The sequence below is a fragment of the Seriola aureovittata genome, chromosome 10, assembly GCF_021018895.1.
Source record: "Seriola aureovittata isolate HTS-2021-v1 ecotype China chromosome 10, ASM2101889v1, whole genome shotgun sequence".
Taxonomy (NCBI): domain Eukaryota; kingdom Metazoa; phylum Chordata; class Actinopteri; order Carangiformes; family Carangidae; genus Seriola; species Seriola aureovittata.
This window is the reverse complement of record NC_079373.1, coordinates 6,164,749-6,185,067: the sequence shown is the minus strand read 5'-3', so window position 1 is coordinate 6,185,067 and position 20,319 is coordinate 6,164,749. Positions and strand designations below refer to the sequence as shown.

General features: G+C 41.3%; 1 protein-coding gene across 5 annotated transcripts in view; it reads right to left on the bottom strand.

Annotated features, from left to right (window-relative positions):
- LOC130175908 (leucine-rich repeat and immunoglobulin-like domain-containing nogo receptor-interacting protein 1) overlaps positions 1–20,319 on the bottom strand; it is a 328,392-nt gene that overhangs the window by 9,357 nt on the left and 298,716 nt on the right. Inside the window, exon 1 of one of the 5 annotated variants that reach the window (XM_056386573.1) lies at positions 17,828–18,462. The exons of the other annotated variants lie outside the window; for them this stretch is intronic. The gene's annotated coding sequence lies outside the window, so the exon portion shown is untranslated. Of the gene's footprint in view, positions 1–17,827; positions 18,463–20,319 lie in introns of those variants that run through there. 5 annotated transcript variants of the gene reach the window in all.

Here is a 20,319-nt window from a genome sequence, read left to right as displayed (position 1 = left end):
TGATCCAGAGATGATACTGTTGGTCCAAAAAAGCTCCTGTCCATCCATTTTAAAGCCCTTTAGCCTTCAGACAGCCGTATGGGCTGCAGACCCTCTGCTCTGACCTTATTGAGTGGTGTGGTTGGTGTTATTATCATCACAGGTTCATCATAAAGTTATGTTTCATTATACCCAAGTTCACTAAGGCTCCTAATTTAAGCTTTTTTTCCCCTTTTTTTTTAATAGATGTAGTTGGGTGTGCGAGGGAGTGTGTGTCCTTGTGTGATGTTCCATCATTATTAAGCTCATTAGCCCCATCTTCCCAGCTGTGTTCGGCGAATCACCATTAATTTTTTGTTCTTAAGGAGATGTGTTTTCAAAGAGGAAGAGCCTCCAGAATGTCAGACTTTTATAAAGTGGATCCAGGACTTTGGAACAACTCCGATCAGCGCTAATGAGAACTTCCACTTCTTCCACCACATCCAAAAAAATTAAAAAGGAAGTCTGCCAATAGCTGTGTTTAGAGGAATAACAAAACATTCAGATCTCACTTTCCTATTTAAAACCACATTTGAGTGACATCCAAGTTCTAACAATGTTAATACTGTCTGTGGTTTGACAAAGAGCGAAAACACTTATATAAATTAGCAGCATCTGGCTACATTACCTCTTTAAAAAGCTCGAGAAAAGCTGTGTGAGGCTGACAAAACAGGGCCGTATATTTCACTCTGAATATATATGAATACTATCTGTTATCTAATATGTATCTCATTTATTGAACCATTATAATATTTCACCTAAACAAAGTGTGAGCTGTATGGTCTCCAAGAAAAGCTCATTAGCATTTTGGATTCACACATTCACTGTTCATTTACATCAGCCACAACAGTGAAGTGAGCTCACGATAATATCACTTGACTGTAATGCCGCCTGTGAGACCAGAAAAACACAACAACAAACTCTTAATCACCAATATCACAGAATCAGGTTTATATAAATGTATCTCCTTGCTCTACAAGCAACAAATTAAATCTCTACTTATATCACCTTGATCGAATTTCTTCAAAATGCCTCAGAAGTACAACCAAATTGGGCCAAGTTGTTCTGACACTTGCTTTCACTCATATTAAGCTCAGTTTTTGCTGTGCATCTGAAGCCTTTTTAGCATTGTATCATCAAAAGGGGAGCTCTAATACCTGTCCGAAGTGTATTCGTCAATTCCTAACTCTTTTTCAGTTAAAGTTTAATCAGAATAGAGCTCAGCGATGGGAACTAGTTGCTGATTCTTAAAAAAAAAAGAGGAAAATTCATATCTTTCTCTTTCCGTCTGTATTTCGGTACAGTACTGACTGACCTCAATGCTGGCATGGGAATGCTAACATGCTCACTACAACAGTGCTAACATGTTGATGTTTAGCAGGTAAACTTGTTCAATAATAGAGCAAATAGCACTAAACGTAAACTAAAGACGAGGCTGATGGGAATGTCCTCAGTTCTGCCAGAGACAGTTGAGAAAGGAGACAGCGCACTTAGAATCATTTCCTGTATCTGTGTCACGTGGGATTAACCACCTCCCCGGCGCTTTAAGAGATCAGCAGCAGGTCTGAGTCTGTTCCCTCTAATGGGAGATGTGAACGTGATCACAGATTATGATTCTTTCGCCACACAGTCACCGAAGTAAATACTGGACATATTATTCACAAGCAAAATGTCCTCTGAACATTCTGATACTAAAAATGTCATTTTTCAGACGAATCAGGAGAAAATTTACTTTCTTCGAGACCTGTCTCTGTCTCAGCAACACACTCTCACGAGATCTGGCATCACAGGTAACTTACACAGACTTACACGTGTTGAAACTGAAATAAAACTTGTTTCTTAATTGTTAATAATACTAGTGTTATTATTTATTTACTGATATGATCTTGTACCGGGTTGATCAGATATTAAGCTAGCAGATGAAAACGAGCGGAAAAATCAGGTGCAGATTTGTCCTGTATCTAGTGTTGTATTGCTTTGTATTAAATTGTTGTTATATCACGACCACGCCCTCTGTGGAGGCAGGAAGTGTATACCACTTCATACCATAAACGTTGCTTGCAATGGGTCATCTTTGTTACGGAGCGTCTTCGGTTTTGTAGGTATCTGGTCATAAACCACAGTAGCGGACAAACTGAAATTTGACCTGATGGCGGCGCTGGATGAAAGGTCAGACGATCTCCAAAGTTATTGCAATTCACTCTGAAGGGGACATGAACGTCCAAACCAAATTTCCAAAATAAAATACTAACATATAGTCTAATGGAATATAAAAAGAAAGTGCAAATGTACTGTTAGCCCATTAGTCCAAACATACTAGAACTATGCATGGGATGCAATGTATTAATTATAAAAGCACATTCGGAGTGTTTGGGAGCAGAAAGTAACTAAGCAGAGCAGCTACATTGGGAAAGCTGGAGCTCCCCCAGAGAGAGGTGCTGGAATGACCGTCTCTCTCTCTTTCTCTCTCTCTCTTTCTTTTTTTTTTTTTCCCTAAGGCTGATGGGAAATGCTTCACAGGCAGGAGGGCTGTTTCAAACACACACATACACACACACACACACACACACACACACACACAGAGATGCCTCTATAAAATTTCTGTTGATCTGTGTATGCTGTTTTGTCCCATAATGCTATGCCCCCCTACTCCCGAGGCTTGATCTTGTGGGTTGGGGACAACTTGCTGACAGAGCCTTCAAGACTTGAGGCGATTATGTCACGGGGGCACGCGGTTACACATGGACTCGTCTCCAAACACTGCAGGAGATGCCAACCTCCAGCGCTGCGGAGCACCACTCGCTGCTACACTGGCAAAAATGAAAACACTGCAGCCGTGACAATAAATGTAGGAGAGATAATAACCCATGAAAGTCACAGGGCTTTATACTTTATACTGGATACTGATCTTGGATGAATGTTTTAGTGCGTGGTATGAACCTGGCCTGTTCTACTTTGTTTAGTTTGGAAGATTGAGAGGCGAGCACTAACAAGGCCCCATGAGGTGCTTTTAGAAAGTCTGTTTCAAGCAATGGGCCAAAGAGAATATGCCTTTTTTTTCGGTCAGCAGTTCTGGTCATACCATTTTATAAAATGTTCCGATCACAACTTTTGTTTTATTGACTTGGAAAAATGGGTAGTAGACCATAAAGCCAGAGACGCTTAAAGATGCTCACATCTGACAGTTTGACAGTCGATTAAAGAGCACAGTCAGACAAGTTAGATAAACTATTAAACATTAAAGTGACTTTATTAAGCAAAACATGTGAAACACCAGCTTGTTGTAGATTCTTAAATGTGAAGATTTGCTTCATTTCTCTGTTTTCAGGTCATTAAAATGAAATATCTTTGAGTTTTGGATGGTTGGTCAGACAAGAAAGCTATTTGAAGATGTCACCATGGGCTGTCATGGCATTTCTGTGACATTAATAGATTATAATCTAATAGAAAATGAACTGATATATATATGTACACAATAGATCAAGTGATTAAGTGGAAAATAATCACCTTTTGTCTTTTCCAATTACCCTGTGGGTCATTACATCCATTACATTATCCTGTCGGTGTGTGGCTCTGCTGGAGGATACAGAACGTTTGCACATATTTACAAGTGAATCTTGTTTGCAAACAAAGTTCAGTCACCTGAATTGACTTTGTAGCAGACACAAGTTTATTAAAGGTTATTTCAAATGAATTGTTCATGGTAGTCTCGCTTTGCTTTAGATCTCTGTTCAGTACACAAAATAGTCCCTGCAGCAGCATCAAACCCTCACTGAAAAACACCCCCAAATACTTTTCATTCTTCAAAACTGCTTTGATAGAGCTAAGAGAGAAAAGAGATGACACGATTGTTTGATCACATAACATTTAAGATAACCTGTAGTCAAGATGCGCATTTGTATTTTGTGAACTAAAAATTGTGTTATTCAACATCTTTTCCTCCGAAATGAAGAAACCATTTCTTTCTCTGGCATAAAGTGGCCACAAGCTTGTGATTAGGAAGAAACACTGACGTCTCCGCATTATTATTCTAATGAATTCACATGCTATTGTGCAAAAAGCAAAGGAGCTTAGGCAAATAAACAGGTTCCCCCATCGCTGCTTTGATGAGCAGCCATGAAAACATTTACTTATGTAACCATCCATCTTTTCTTCACCTACATGAGGCAGCTTTTTTCCCTCTTTTGCACAATTTTAAATCCAATTTTCATTAAAAGGCAACTGCAAGAGAATCAAACCAAACTTCACTTTAAAAGAGAGATCCAGCAGCAACCTCAAATCCCACTCTGCTTCAGTAGTTTTTTTCTAATAATACTCACGTTAAATGTTTTATTTTGAATATGATTAATATCCGTTTGATTTTATGTATGGCAGTAAAAACAGAAATTGAGGATTTTCCGTTCCCAACCCCAGTCTGAAACAAAAAAAAAAAAAAAAATCGAAACAAAGTCCCTGTCAGCTCACTCACACATTCTGCCAGTGCATCCAAACTTATTTAAATAATCCACATTTTTGCTCAGAATTAATCATTCATGAGTGATGAGTTAATATTATGCAGCTAAATCAAGCCCTTACCTCTTCTATTGCACAATAGCATTCACTGAGACATAGTGTCAGATTTAATTTAAGAATGACAGTACTTATGCAAATCAAAACAGTCCTCAAGTAGTGCTACAGGGGGAAAGAATCGTTTTTTTTTGAAAGGTGAGAACGTTAAAATCGTAAAATTCAGCATGAGAACCCTACTGAAATGAATTTAAAGGTGGAGGGTGGATAAATGAACGTTTTGTGAGGAGGGAGGGGGACTGAACATATTACTCTTGTCACTCAATTTCGGAGTGAATACATTTTTCCCTTAGATGAAGTGAGTGGATTTGGCAGTTGCCCTGAGTGCATGTGTGTGTGTGTGTGTGTGTGTGCGCGTGTGTGTGTGTGTGTGTGTGCAGTGAGGGGGGTGTTTGTATTTGGGCAACCTCTTAGAATGACATATGGAACAACCACAACATAAACTCCTCTATATACGTCTGTAGCTTTCATAGCTGTGAGTTATACTGGTTCCTCAATTAAGGGAGTCAACATGGAAACATGCCTGCATTTCATAATGAATAATTCACGCTATATCTTATCGGCTGCGAGGAAGTGTGATGAGCACAGTGTGCGGCGGCTCAGGGCCATATTGACTTTAACTGTGACTGGCATCTAAAGGCTTTCCTCCCAGTGCGGTGAAGAAAATGTCCCTTTTGCTTAGCCGGCCCAGCAGCGCATAGATAGGCCTTTAAAGGGAAATGAGCTGTAATTAGTTGATAGAGAGGTGACCCCGATGTAGAAAATGCCACACTAATGCCCTGGGATCAGACACTGGAGGATACTGCTGCATAGTGGAGAGCACCGATGATTATAGACAAAACTCGAGGAACTCTTAACAATGCAGGGATTTTTTTTTTTTTTTCAGCATTCATTACTGTGCGTCAGTGTTTATGGTCCGGAAATAATTACTGAGAAATACTTGTCAGGTTGAAAAGGGCAAATGGTAAAGATATTGCCGTCTGACGTTCAGCTTGCCCATCCATGCTCACTGTTCAGTGGGTGCAGGACAGGAAATACCATGAACAGACTGCATAAAAAAACTAGCAGCATCAGGACTTTGTGTTAGAATCTCGTTTTGATTCGCTCCTTTGCAATGTTAAAGTTACCATCTCACGCCTTAATACAACCTTAACACTTCCTATAACCTTTTCAAATTAAAAGCTCTCTAGCAGTCGGCAGAAACCCTTTACTTTCTTAACAGGCCTTTTCTTGATGTGCTGCATTAAGCGCAACGTCTAATTTCTGCTGGTGTGTCTGTTGTTTACATGCTATTCAGATCTGCTAGTGTCTTTAGCTTAGCAGTTAGCGATGGCTTCTCTCTCTCTCTCTCCCTCCCACTCTCGGTGTATCTTATGTTAAGTTATTCATCCGCCTCCTTTAGTGATAATTGTACATGTAATAAATGTAGTTTATTTGCCGTAATTGAGGCGAGGCTTAGTGAACTGGAAGCACAACCCTTCTTCCCTGCAGCTCCCAGGAACCGTGAAACCAGGACGGTTGGGTGACAAGCTCATTTATGAAATGTGTTATCACTACATGAGTTTGTCCACCAGAGGGCGCTGACATGTTTATTTTTCAACTTTAAAACGTTTTACTTAGTATTTATCCCAAAAAAAGATCATTATAAACATATGTTTGCCTTTACGTAAAAAAAGAAAAAAAAAAGAAAAAAAATGTATATTGGGCGACACTATATGTTAAAAATCCAGTTCCGCTCTGGCTCTAACATCTTGTGGATTCATTCAATTTTCTTTGTTAAAAATACATTTTAAATCTTAATAAAAAAACTGGCATATTTTTTTGATTTCCCTTCATGACTTAGAGAATAAATCACTTGCAAGGATCTCTAATAATGCTGTTGCAAATCGCAACAGCCATTTCTATTCAAGCAAGAATTCAGTGGCATTGAATAGATTAAAGCGACAGTCGTGCCATCCATCGACGAAGGCCTTCCTCCCACCTCCATATGTGCCACTTCACATCTCGCCTCGATCTCTAGCAAAAAGAAAGTAAGGTAGAAATACTTCCTTGCCTCAACCTTGGGTCATTTTCTTCATTTTTGAAAAGAGATAGTTCTTTCAAATAACTACTTGTTTTTGTAGGGCATCCATAGAGGTGAACCAACAACCCCTCCCTCACAAACACACACAGACACACACACACACACAATTCTTTATTTCTGGCTCTCAAACATGATGACTCTAAAAACTGCCTGAGCGAAGTCACTTCAGTTTACTCATTTAGGATTTATCTCCTCCAATTGCATGGGCTCAGACAAAAACACTGTCTCATAAGGGCTTTATCAAAAACCAGAGGTGCAATATAAGAGCCGCACATGAGCCAGCCAAAGCTCTGAGGCAGATTGTGTTCCTGCAGCACAACAAAGCGGAAAGGTGTTTTTCTTTTTCTTCCCACTCCACAGCAATGTGAGAAAAGTCAAAAGGAAGATTTAACCTCCAAAATAATCAGTGACATGTCTGCAGTGTATCACTGAGGTCGTCCCGTTCACCCTCTGTTTAGATGGTTCGGGTATTTGGACTGTTGCTTTAATGAGTGTTGACCCAGACTTTCATCTGTCGACTTTCAGCACAAAAATATAATGAGAGTGGACCCAGAACAACATGGCATTTGAAATTCATACAGTGCTGTTCTTGCTCTGGCAAACAGTGACTCAGGATCCCTACACCAACTAAAATGAATCACCTGATTGTGTATGCAAATGAAATGGCGTCTGTTGAAGCATGCAAACTGATTGTAAATGAATTGTCCAAAGGCCACGGTCTGCTAGGGTAACGATTCAAATGGCTGTTCGCTGATAAAACAGACCGGACATTGACACATACCAGCACTGAAGATAACTTACGGCAGCGCAGTTAGCTTATATGGTTGCGCAAATAGATTTTTCCAAAACCTATACCGCAGATCATCAATAAATCCTTTGACTCCTGCATTCAGCATGCAATATTTATATTGCCCTCCATTTCTAAGTTTCATTTCACCAAAACAACCTTAACACGTCAATGCTTTTTATCCCTCCACAATCTACAGAGAGTGGAGCAGGCCCTGGCCGACCCCACCGTGGCTCCAGTGCCGAGATAGGGGAGTTTAATCCATGTCCTCTGAGAGATCGCCCAGAAAGATGAAGCCTTAATTAGCCAGATAAAACCCCACATAATGACGCTATTGATACAGACTGGGAAATGAGGACTAAGCTGAACAAAAAACAAAAAAAACAAAACAAAACTAAGACAACTGTATATAAGATGGCCGGGACGGGATTAGGAGAGACGGTTAGCAAAGTAACTGCAGTGAATCGGGTGAAAAAAAAGGGGCAGTAAACTCTCACTCTCGACTCCAGTAGGGGAGCATTGTCTCATCTCTCTGAGCAATCCACCTGCTCCAAATTCTCCCATAAGAAGATTAGAGAAAAATGCTGACCTTCATATAATCAAAGATTATGTGGAGGAAAACAACAACAGTTTTTGGAGTACTTAAGCAATAGCACTCATGGGAGGTGCGAGCAATTAAAGGCAAAATTACTTGTCTAAGCTGTCCTTGTATCCTCCCATTCCCTATCTTCGGTTCCCTGTAGTATGAGAGGAGGTCATAAAGATAGCGAAAAGACGAGAATCACATCTCACTAGCTCTGCTAATCCTGGGGGGTACTACAGGAAGCAGAATCTCACTTTTAGAAAGACAATCTAGGTATTTCACATGCTACACGTGGATCAATGACAAGGTGACCTGATATAGTATTACCAGACGACTTTAGGGTTGGCAAAGACACTGCAAATCCCTCGTCAACACTCGTGCACCCCTTAAAAGATGTAAGAGAAAAATGCATTAGAGCTTTTATTCTTTTCAGCTTCAGATCCTTAAAGTGATTCTGCTGAAACGGATTTAAAATGGTTGATGAGCTCTATACGGCACACGTGCCTCTTGTGCCTTAATTAAAAAAAAGAAGATCTTATTCTGCAGTGCCTTTGTTGAAGCGTGCTGACAGGCAGACGATATTCTCGTGGACACACATTTTAGAGTTTCATCTTTGTAGTCTTGTTATGTTCGCCGCGCTGTGATGTAACTTGTATGACATTTACAGAGGAGAGCCAACCCGCCAGTGCTGAAAAGACTGCTAACTCCGCTGTTTAAAAAACAGTCTGGATAGGGCTGAGTGATAATAAGAATTATTATCATTATTGCCATGTAATTTTCCTTGATAGAAATATCACTAAATGTTCTATATGTTTCGTTTCCATGCTTATAAATGAATCACAAACTGCAGATGACGTTGCAGGAATAGAGGTATGCATTGCGGAAGTTAGATTTTATCCTCATAATTGTTGAATGTTCTACCTCAGATTTGTGATGTGTTTCTGCTGTTTGTCAAGTGTTTGTCATGTTCTGACCATAAAGAACGGTTTAAAATCACAGTTAAGTATCTGGTTCCTCCAACTTTAACTCAGGAGCAAAAATCAGCCTTTAAACTTAAAAAAGAAATTATGCTTTTACATTTAGGGTGATTATCAATATCAGCTTATACAAAACATTCTATTGTGATAACATTTTTGACCATATCTTCCAGCCCCAAGTCTAGATGATTATATAATTGGCCTATAGGGATGAAATCACAGGAATATTGGATTAAGAAACATCATCCTACCTGAGAGCTATCTCACGAAACTAAAGAGAAGGTTTCTGCTACAGGGCGATAAACACTTGTTATGCAGAAGTCGAAAATTTAAAAAAACATTTAAATGTTGCATTCTGAATTAAAGCAATCACAATCAAAGCAATTAAGCGATTAGCCGTTCAACAGAAAATCAACCAACAACAATTATGACAATCCAATAATTGTCTTCTGTATTTATCAAGAAAAATTTTCATTCTCTGGAAGCAGCTTCTCCTGTGTTTTCATAAACTGAATATCTCTGAAGTCTGCAGCATGGGACAACACAGAGGGAAATGTGGGAAATTTTTTTTTCAGACATTTTGTTAACTAAACAATCAAGTGATTCATCAAAAGATATTTAGAGATCCTGTCTGTCATCTTCTGTCATCTATGGTACAATATTCTGCAACGATGGCCAATGCACATGATAAACTTTATAGGACCCGTACTGTATCTGTCCTAAAGGCTGACGTCGGAGGCAGATGCACCAGCCGTGGTAAATGGAAGAGACTGTACATATTTTTCTTATCGCTGTTTTACTCATTATTGCCACCATGGCAGGTGCGAGCACAAAGAAAGAGCTGAATTATTTATTTGACATTTGCATATCTAGCACAGGTTCAGGACCAGGGTGAGGAGGGATAGTATTATGGAGGGATTACTCCTGAGGTTTCTTTTTAGGGCATAAGACCAGCTTCAGCAATTCACAGAGCCCATTACTCCACATCCTAAGCAAGAATCTGATGCAGGGTGAGATTTATTTTCATATTTCACCACAAGATTTATTTTTGATTTTTTTTTACTTGAGATTGACTCATTTCGTCATTGTAATAACTTTTGCCCACCTCTACACCTTTGGATAGAGTCCCATGCTAAATCAGTTATGAGATGGAAGGGTTAAATTGCCTGGACCGTCCTCTCGCTCCACATCAGCGCTCTGCAGACCTGATTTCTCTCCCCTCTCGATTCTCACAGGTTCCCAAACTACTTTGCACTTCTGTGGCAGCACGTCACTCACCGGCATCCAACAAGGTCAAATGCCATTTCATTTTCTCGCCTTTGATCGCCGCCTGGCTCTTTCATCAGTCTCACTCTCCCCACCCACCCACCCACCCACAGGCTACCACCACCACCGCCGCCATTCCACCGGTTAAACTGCCCTCACTCATCCCTCTCACATTTGGAGAATGTGACTGGCAGTAGCTGAAGTTAAAATATGTTTGTCCAGAGGTAATACATAAGCAATCAATCTTCAACTTCAACTTGCCAAACTCGTAAAGTCGGAGCTATACTTTGCTTTTAGACTGGATGAAAAAAAAAAAAAAAAATCCAAGTAGACTGTGCGGCCCATTTAGGTGTTGCACACATTAATCTCAAAGCCTTCCACCGGTAATTCTGCTTCTGCTGTACTTGAGTGAAACTCCCTGCATCCTCTGAAACACAGTGACTAAATGAGAATCTCCATCTTTCCTCTCTGCGTAACCAGCCCCGCCCCTGCCGTGCAGCTGAGCGTTATTTCATGCTGCCATGCAACGCTCCATCAAACTCACCACATATTTCAAATCAACTCTATCACATCAGTACCACATCACTCCAGCACACTGCTGTGTATAACACTGGCATTATTTAGGGGGTTTAATTCGACCGCCTATGTAATCCCAACATCCCTAGGTATGAGACTGACTGGATGTCATGAACATGTCACCCTTCCTCTCTCTCCCCTCTTTTTCTTCTATCTAATAAATGCAAAAATGCCTCCAGAAATACAGAAAGACATTATTGCCTTCACCCTATCACTCATCAGTGCATATCTTTTAGATACAGTATATTATGCCTCCGAGCTGAATATCTCAGGTTAAAGATGTTGGAATAAAAGTTGCACTAGACGGCTGGTTGCTGATACATTACACACTCTAACAAACCAAATTATTCTGCTTGCAAAACAACATAACTACAGATATAATCTTAAAAGCTGTATTATTAGTATCTTAATAATAAAAGTGATGACACATAAACAACACAGTTTGACCTGGCCCATATAGCAATGTCATGTTATGTCATGTTGATTCATGTTAAATGCTTCAAGGCGTTGCTGAATGATGAACTGTTGAGCTGAGAATTGTCTAAATAATAAAGTCTAAATAGTTCCTTGCTTCTCGTGCTTGTTTTCATGTCATTATAAATTGAACACTTTGGGTTTTTTGGCTGCTGGTCAGACTAAATAAGCAATTTTGACACATTACTTTGGCTCTGGAAACTTGTGATGGGGATTTGTCATTATTTTTAAAAGTCTTGTTGAGCAAATGATGATGTTTGGGAAAAAAAAAAAAGAATCATTAATTAAAATAGTTATTAGTTTCAGCGCTGATTCATTCTGAATTTCTTAGTGTCTACAGCGTTCATATATATATATATATTGTGGACAGGTTTTAGTCTTAACAGGAATGCATGTGACAAAATGGCAACAGCTCCTGCATGCATTGTTTGCCACATTCAAAAATAGACAGGATATACCAGACAAAAGGCACATCCCAGCTGGCATAATTGGGTATCCAATTTCCAAGATATAGACTCATCCCAGAATAGAAAAAGAATTTAGAAGTAGATTATATGCTGATTATAATATGATTATTAATGTCCTATCATTTCTACAAGATGTGAGATAGCTCTGTTTCCTGTCTAACTGTTGGTGCGATTATTGCTGCTTCTTCATGTCTAGCAAACGAACATCTCCCTCATGCCACCCAGTCTGGTCGATAAGCTGAAATCTGACCTCCTGTTTCCACCCTGCACTTTCGCTCCCCTCCATCGACAGTATTAGCAGTTCTTTGTTACATTGTTCTGTCATTCCTCTTTCCCTCTCTCTCTCTCTCTCTCTCTCTGCATTGACAGCGAGTGGGTGAAAGAAAGCCACAGTGAGGGAGGAAGAAAGACAGACAGGGAGCGAGACAGAGAGAGAGAGAGAGAGAGAGAGAGAGCTTTTAGGAAAGTTAAACAGAGAGGGAGAGAGAGAGAGAGAGAGAGATCGAGGGAGCACCAAAGAGATGGAGAAAGTGAGCTTTTAGGGAACTAAAAGCCTCTGCCCCTTTATACCTCAAAGCAATGCCCCTGTTGTCTTGACAGGAGCAGACTGTCAATGGATAAAAAAGCAACTTCACTGATCTGACGAAATGAGGGGATAATGGCTTTGAAGCACATTAAAATATCTGAATTATCAGAGAAAGGTTTAATCCAAGTATCACGGAGGGTAGTCTGTCTATACTGTGGCAGCACTTGAACAGGGATGTCCGTGTTCTTAATGAATTTTAATGGGATTAGAGGCTGTTAATGGCACTTTCTGAGTACTGTGAAATAGCAACAGCAACAAAGCAAGTTCTGACACATGTTCAGTCCTATTCAGAATGAATTTGCACAAGGGACTGCTACTGCACGGTTAGCTAAACCCTGAGCAGGTACATCTCAGCGATCTGACCCAAAATACAATACAAATCAACCAATTTATACGCTTTAAGCTACTGTAACTTTGAAATGAGAGGATACCTGTAGCAGATCGGATGTAAATGACAACTCCACTTCTAAGTAGATCCTCGGTCAACCTACTAGACACAGAAGAGAGCGTGGAGAGTGCTATTGCTGTACCTAAACACCGAACTCAGTGAACTCTGGATCTCAACGGGGTGTTTTAACAGCCATTACATCGGGGAGGTGAGGCACAAACACAAATCTTGCTCCCACTTATGGAAAATATCATACGCTCCATTCGAGTGTGGCCTGTGTAAGTGGAGCTGCTGTTGTCCCACTATTGTGTTTTCCAGTTGCCACTGAATGGCACCGTTTGAATAGATGCTTTCAGTAGAACAGATGCAACATATTGTAATTTTGCTGCACAATACTAATCATCACCACTGCTAAACAATTTGTTCAGACTCATGTGTGGATATCAAATGAGACAATGACATTCATTGTCTACGGGTGGAAAGAAAGGGAAAGCATTGTAAATAACAATGGATAAGGAACTCACCCAAAAATCCTTGCATTTGGTTTTGTGCTTAGTTTTTTGTGTCTACCTCATATACTTGACATACAACCATCACGGTGTACTCCCACAAATTAATTACTGAACAGTATGTACAATATGTATATGGTTATCAGGAGTAAGCAAGAGAAATTAAAGAGAGCATGTTCCCCCGGTGGAGCTTACTTCAGCACCTACTCAGGTGTTTTAGCTCTGGCTTCCTATCAGCTGCTAGTCTGAGGCCATCGATGTAATTTACAGACCACAAGCAGCACTGTTGACATACTGAGTGACATAGATGTCATTCGCACAAACATCTAAAAGATGGATGTCTAAGTTTAGGTCTGCCTGGCAACAGGAGCGCCAGCATACGCATTGATTAGTCCCCACGCGGTGAATACAAATGTCCTCTCCAGGGGGTTGGAAAGCAGCCTTAGTAAGCACAATAACACCACCCCAACCCTTGACCCATAACCTCGTCCACCATCGTTGCCTTTTTTAATGATGCGTCCTCCAAGGGACTCTGAGTGGTTGATGGCAGGATGTTATTTCAAGCCTGGCAATGATTAGGTGTTTGCATCTATTAAATGTAAATGGTTTTGCAGTATAATTTTACTGAAAGCTGGAGGTCGGTGAATTCAAGAGATCTTCAAGATGCCAGCAGTGGTCGAGCATTATTAGAATGAATGATATGGATGCTATTCTCACATGGAGGTTGAACAGGATCAAGACTTGTGAAGGTACTCACAGCATCTCTTTCTGCTGTTTGTTGCCACTGGAAAACATATGTCAATCCAGCTTTTCTTTGTGGATACTTAGATTTTTTTTTTTTTTTTTTTTACATCCCAATAAAAGGTGAAATCACTCTCAAGGCACCTTAGAAGATATTCTCTAAAGACATTTTTCACAACACTGTGAAGCAGATCAGAATTAGCTGCACTCGTATGAGCTTTTCTAACATGAATCCTTTGAAGGTGAATGGACCCTACAGGCTAATGTGAATGCATGGCATTTAGACATGCCTCTGACACGCCTCTAACAAGGCTCCACTGTGCAATGACATTTCACTTAAAACATTAATTCAAGTACTAACACACTTATAATCATAATTGGTAATATCAGATGTTTTCGTCTTTTTTCTTTTTTTCCTTTTTTGCGCCTGGTGCTTTTGATTAGAATGAGTCCTGGAAATGCGGCCACTTAAAATAAAAGTCACAGTAGGATGTGGATATTTTCTGTGGCAGTTCATTCCATTACAGGACTTTGGCTATAGGGAACTAAACTGTTTGTATGTTACCAATTTTATATAAATTATGGATTAATGTATACCATAATTATGTTAATGTATCCACCATCACAGAATTAAGGGCAATGCAATTAACAATTCCACAAATTTGATTTCAGAAATGACACGGTGAAAGCCTGTCACTATCACTCTGATGAAGGTTAGGTGGAGGGCAACACATGGGCTGCACGGCCAAATGTGTCTTTATACAATGCAGCATACTTATACTAAGTTACTGCTGAAACCCAGGAAAAATGAATAGATTTTCGGCGGGGTTTGGAGCCTACGACATGACCTCGTTTGATGTTTTGGTCACTCAGAGGCCCGCACGCCATTAAGGTGTGAGAGTGGCACTGTCAGGCTGTACCACAGTGACTGGTCCACTTTCACAATGGGTGAAATATATTGCACTCAAACGGTGACAGGAAGAGCAAAAAATAAAAAATAAAGAAAATTGATGATGACTTTTCAACAACCCTTGCAGCTGCTCTTCTTGCTTATCCAGTTCAAAAGACACCTACAAAGGACAACAGTGACATGTGAACAACTGCCTCCCTCCCCCTCCCATTAAACAGCTACTGCAAGGCCCTTGTACACACATGCCACCCGGCTTCGGGCATCGATGTATCCAGGCAGTGGCGTCGAGTGGAATGGCAGGCGGGTCTTATGAAAACAACATAATTGCCGTCCCAAGTGAAAACTCTCAGCACTGTGTCATCGTAGCGTTATGTAGGCATCGGGGCCTCACAACTGGGAGCTAATAAACACCTTGTCAACGCAGTAGGTGTCAGCTTTACACCCAGGATGAGTGTCTCCAAGAGACATGCTAGCACGTCACAAGCCAGCATTGTAGCCTGCTCACTGACACTACTGGTCATTTCGTGTGTTGTTGAGAAGGCAAGCCTGTGTTCAGTCATCGTGCGCTAACATCATGGTCCACACCATCACCACCCACTCTGTCTCGACTGCTCCTCTGCCTCGGTCTGCCAGCAAATCTGTGGTGAAGCTGATTTTCTTTCACAAATTATTTAAATGCTGCACGCACACACACACACTCTTGGACTTGTCTTATTGGTTTGGCTATCCCATTCTTCCAACATGTGATTAAATTACAAACATGCCAAGATGCAACTCTACCATATATACACTGAAATATGACGCTGTCGTTATCAGGAGCCTGATTTTCCTGCGACATCTGATACTCTGTATTATATTATATCCACTATGTAGAGGTTTAGCTTATTGCAAACATTGATCAACGTGTTGTAATTCAATATAGCATGTCGACAGCAGCATTATGTTGTTGGATGGAGGAGTGATGGGGATGGTGGTGGTGGTGGTGCTGTGTTCATTGCATACATGTGTCCTACAGTCCATTGCAGGGCACAGAGGTGAATCCTATTGACGAGTCGTAGACAGCCAAGGTCAGCGGCTGCACATTTGTTTAATGAAGGCAAACCGGAGAGTCTGGACAATGCGCATCACACACTTGAGCAGCCTCTTGGCCGTTGCAAGGCAGCCAGGATTGTGTCTGCAGCATCCACAGTCATCAGAGAGATCAACAGAGAAACCTCACACACACACACACACACACACACACACACACACACACAAACACATGCACACACACACACAAACAGGATTGTAAGCCTGTAAGTGAAATTTAACACGCCTATACACCCATATGATTTGACACCTTGATGGATTAAAGAAAAACATTCAATGTGATAAGGTCACTCTAATCACTGCTGAGTGCCACAAACAGCTTAGAGACCAAACAGAGGGAAACTAGAAGTCAGGATGGACTATAATACACCTATGAAGCCCCACCACCACCACCACCACCCTCCCCTTGCCACACCCTTGCCCCTGTATCTGTGTGATATCTGAAAGTGTATCTATCATCTTGGATTGTGCGCCCAGATAAAGCCGGAGAGGCTGAGACTGCTGCTGCTGGAACTACGGGAGGCTGCCCCTGTTCTATCTGCCTGTCCGCTCCCTCCGGCTATTTATAACCAATAGAGCTACAGCACTTTATGAATGTCCGCAGGCACAGCATCACACAGTCTTCTGATACTCTGCCGAAACTGTTTTGGTGTGTCATTATAAGAGGCAGTGCTGGGGTGAAAAAAAAAAAAAAAAAAAAAAAAAATCAGGGGCCACTGTCATATATTCTCTGCAAATGCTGCCTTGAATAACAAACAACAGACGGCGTGTGGCACCATCAGCACACAAGTTTCATCCTGTGTCCTGTGTTGTAGTCGCAGTGGAGGCTATATATAGATCCCATGACTATTGTCTTGTTGAAAATAAAACAAACAAACAGACAAAAGAAAAAAAAAAACTAAAGTCGTTTCTGAGGATCAATAAGATGCACAACTCGGTTTGCAGCAGGAGCCTGGCTCGCTTTCATACGCTGCCCATTTAACAGATAGCCATCTTTGCAGATGAATAAAATGGCATATGGGGAGGATCACGACTGACTCACATTTCCACACAATGAGAAATGTTATCTCAGCAGAAGCCTATACGTGGTCAAATAAAGGCTAGATTAAGATAACATTTTTGCAATTCACACCCTCCCCACACACAAGCACACACACGCACACTCCCCGTCCTCTCACACATGCACACACACACATACACTCACATTCGCGGGACAATTAAATTTGATTAATGGCTTAAGCCTTCATCCTCCCAGACAAGCACATATGCAGACAAAAATGACCAGAGAGGCAGATTGGAGAGTCAGAATGTGCATCGATAAGAAATCTATAAATTGGTTTGGAATCTGCGTGGATTAGATGCAGTTTTACCTGCAGAGGACGCGCCTAACCAACACTCAAGTCCCCGTTTGCTTTTCTGTCCTGTCAACCGATTCTGCCCTAATCATCGCAGACTTGCAGGAACATATATATATTTTTTTTTATTTTTTTCCGATTTTGACATCAGAACAAGCCCCGAGGAGTTTTAGGAAAGCCTCTGGTATTAAGTGATGCCGCCAGTGCCACACCAGAATTCACATATTGGAGGGATGTTTCCCCTCAAAGTAGCCCCGGAGAGACCAGGGCTTAGCTGCATTCTGGATATCCGCCTCTCTAAAATCTTGGCCTCAGCCTGACATTAAACTACAGCGACATACGCACAGTAAGAACAGCAAGAAACATATCTGCGTTAAAAAAAAAAGAAAAAAAGAAAAGAAAAGAAAGAAACCTCCCTTCCTTTTTTTCTGCTTTCTTAATCAGACACTCACCTGCTGTAGCCTTCACTGCTTCCGAGCATCCTTTCGCATATCTCCCCGACGGCAACTCCCAGCCACCAAGACTCAAATTGAGACACACTATCTCAAGTCCATCGCCTTGAAAGACAGCGCTCAAAAAAAAACACACACACACACACACACTCACACACGACGGCGGCGGGGAAACAACAGAAAAACAGCCGGTCGTTTGGTTGCAGATTTCCAATGAGTTTCTCCACAGCGGCTGTAGCGCGGTTCTATGATGACAGCTGTAGTTAAAACAGGCAACCCACACACACACACGCACACACGCACAAACACACGTATACACGTACACACATGTACAGCGCGCGATGCTCCCTCGGTTAATGGGACTCCCTGTGCGTCCGGACTCGTCCGAGTGTTTGGAGAATAAAGAAGGAATGCAAATGGCAGGTAGAGAGAGAACAACTCCCACGCACCGCTCCCCCCCGATTGCGAGCGCACAGTCCTCGCTCCTTGATGCAGTCTCTCCAACAGCCGCACACTCTCAGCTCTGTGCGACTGGCTGTCGTCAGGAGCTCAGGCAATCCGCCTGCTGGAGGGAGGAACGGAGATGATCGGCGGAACGCACACTGCCCTGTGTCCTACTCAAGTGTGTGTGTGGTAAAACTGTGTGTGTGTGTGTGTGTGTGTGTGTGTGTGTGTGTGTGTGTGTGTGTGTGTGTGTGTGTGTGTGTGTGTGAGTTTGATCACCCTCTGCAGTCTGTTCATTTGCTGGTTTATTTATTTTAGACTCCGCGCGTTTTGTTAACCAGCCTTATTTGTCCAGATTTCAGCACCCCCCCCCCCCACCCCAGCCCCCCCACCCGGTATACACAACCGTTTTACGCGCGCGCATGCAGGTGCACGCAGACACCCACAGATGACAACGTTTCCAAAACATGAAATGATGATGTCCACTGAGGATAAACTGAAAGAAAAAAAAAAGAGCTCACATTACCCTCGCAACATGCAAATGTTTCACCAACAAGGTGCTGACAAATAAAGAAATAAAATCTGATTTAAGTCTGAGACTGGAGTGGAGACAGAGAGGGAGGGAGGGAGGGAGGGAGGGAGGGAGAGGGGTCCATGAGAAAATAGCAGTTCCTCTTTTGAGGGCCTGATGGCACTGTGGGCTTCAGATACTGCAGACAAACACACACATACACACACACACACATCCAGTTAAAACACAGTCTCTTCCAGGAGGCCGGCATTGGAGTATGTTGTCTAATACACATCTGATCCTTTGTCTGTGATTTAATAGGGTGGTCTCAGGCACAGTCACTCAGAGATTGCAGAATAAATATGGAAAGGCAGCAAACTCTTATATTGTCATTTATTTAATGTGATGCCAAAGTGAGAGATGATCAGATTGTTGTTATATTTTATTATATACGATAACGAGGGGAAGTCAGCTTCCCTGGATCTAAATGTTCTGGGGTCAGTTGAGTCAGTTCAAATGCATTTTAACTCCACTTCAGCAGCTGAATGATGCGACTCATTTGTAATCCCTGCCCGTGTTGCACAATGCGTAGCTAAGGTTTGTGGGAGGAAAAGCAAATCAGATGGATTCCTGATATTGTAGGTGTTTGTTAACACGCCATAGTCTCTGCTCCACCGTGAGAGGCCCTGTTCAGTCATTAGTCTGCTGCACATTGTAGAGGGTGAGGGCGGAGGTTATCTCAGTTGTGGAAGAAGAATTCAATACAAGCTTTACAGATGATTCGCTTTAAAGGTAAAAGTATTTGTGTTCATTAATTTAGGCATTTGGAAAGATGAGAGGACGACGAGAAAGTTTTAATCAGGTTTAATCTGTAGATTTCAGGCTGGAGACAACACGCCATAAAAATACTACCAATAATATATAATATTAATTTAAGATATCGTGTGAGGTATCGGTATTTTCTATAAACAAATAAGAAGTTTATAATGTAGCCAGGTAGTCAGAGGTTTCATACACTGTAAAGCCCAAAGTGTGCATGGTCTAGTGATGGAGACAGAAGAACATGAGAGCTAGCACTCTATCAACAGCTGCCGCTATGTGTCTGAAACTCACCACTCCCTAACAGACATGTAGTTCCCTCTATTTCGAGCGGTAAACTGAGATTTCAGATACATAGTGATCATCACCACCTTGAGTTGATCACTCAGTGTGTTTCCATCCATCCGCTCTTAATACTTCCATTGAGTTGCATTAATTTGAACCTTATTTTGCAGATTTTGTGCAACGTTCGGATGGAGAGCAGCAACTGACTGTTGTAATTCTTACATACACATTATAATATGCACATGCATTGGATTGTGGGATTGCTAGTAAAAAACACTACTTTTGTCATTCTGTTGTGGGAATGAGCTCAATGAAATCAATCAATCAAATGTTAGTGAATATGACTTGAGATGCAGCGTTTGATTAATACCAGTTAGTGCCCACTATTACCATCAGTTCCAGGTGTTTACAATAGCACATGTATTTAATGGAT